The sequence below is a fragment of the Arachis ipaensis genome, chromosome B04 (assembly GCF_000816755.2).
Source record: "Arachis ipaensis cultivar K30076 chromosome B04, Araip1.1, whole genome shotgun sequence".
Classification (NCBI taxonomy): domain Eukaryota; kingdom Viridiplantae; phylum Streptophyta; class Magnoliopsida; order Fabales; family Fabaceae; genus Arachis; species Arachis ipaensis.
The window spans coordinates 112,160,777-112,162,221 of record NC_029788.2 but is presented as its reverse complement, the minus strand read 5'-3'; positions in this window follow the sequence as shown (position 1 = coordinate 112,162,221).

Sequence of the window (1,445 nt, the reverse complement as noted above, 5' to 3'; positions counted from 1 at the left end):
TCTGCTTTTTATGTAAAAATGTAACTATTTTTTCATGTAAAAATGCACCCTGATTCACCCTCATATCCATTTATATTCTGCTTCACAGCTTCATCACTTCAAACAATATTTCTAACCATCAGCATGGTTTGAAAAAAGGCCTAGTTCTTTAGTGTAGAAGGCCTATTAAAATCTATAGTTATAGTCGTATAGATTGGTGTTGGCAGCTGCTGATTAAGACAAGTGTTTTAGAAGAAGATATCTTCTCTGCCTCTTTTAAAACTTTAATGCAGGAGGAACAGGTTATTTTATATATTCATACATGTCTTGTTGTTTTGGTAATTAATCTTAATACAACAAATTAATAAATACTTAATAATGGGTCCTTATCAATTAGACTATATAATTTTTGTCCCTCAGTCTACGAAAAAAAGAAATGGATAGATAAAGTAACTAAAAAATTTTAATAACCAAATAGTTATAGTCATAATACAAATTTTTCTATAAATTATAAAAAACTTAAAAAAATTCTTATTTTGCAATTCTTTTTTTAAATTACCCAATTTTTTTTATATTTGTCCCGATTAAAAAAGTTAGAAAAAAAAGTTAAAAAATATTAAAAAAGAAAAAACAAAAGAGGTTACAATTTCTCTCCATTCTTACTAGAAATTTTTCTTTTCAAGTTCTTGTACATCTTGACATCAATTTCATATTCTTTTCGTGTTTTGTTTTTAATGAGATCCAAAAATATTAAAAAAGTGCCAAGCTTCAGATTGCAAATTGTCTTTCCAGCGTCTTGTTGGTGAAGTTTCCCAAACAAAACATCGATGATCTTTTTTCTTTCATTTTAGGTTTTTTTTTTTTTTTTAACCTTTCTTTTCAACTTTTTTTTCTTTTTTGTTTTAACTGGAATATATTTAAGAAAAAATGGGCCGTTTGAAAAATTTTTAAAATAAAACTTTACTTATTTAAAAATCATAGTTGACTTATTTAGTTATTAAAACTAAAATTTTTAACAAAGCTTCGATTATCTTTTTTTCTTTCATTTTAGTTTTTTTTTTGAATTTTTTTAACCTTTCTTTTCATTTTTTCATTTTTTTTATTTTTGTTTTAACAGGAACATATTTAAGAAAAAAATGGGTCGTTTGAAAAATTTGCAAAATGAAACTTTATTTGTTTAAAAATCATGGTTGACTTATTTATAAACTCTTTTGGTTTTTCTTTTAAATTTTTTAATCTTTTTTTTTATTTTTTCTTAGTCAGACAAAATATAAAAAATTGGATAATTTAAAAAAAAATTGTAAAATAGGATTTTCTTTTAAGTTTTTTATATTTTACAGAAAATTTTTTTATTATGATTGACTTATTTGGTTATTAAATTTAATGTAAAAGATATAATTAATGTTAATTATAATAATACAATTCAATTTCTCCGATAACCACTAAACAATAGAAGGTAACTAATC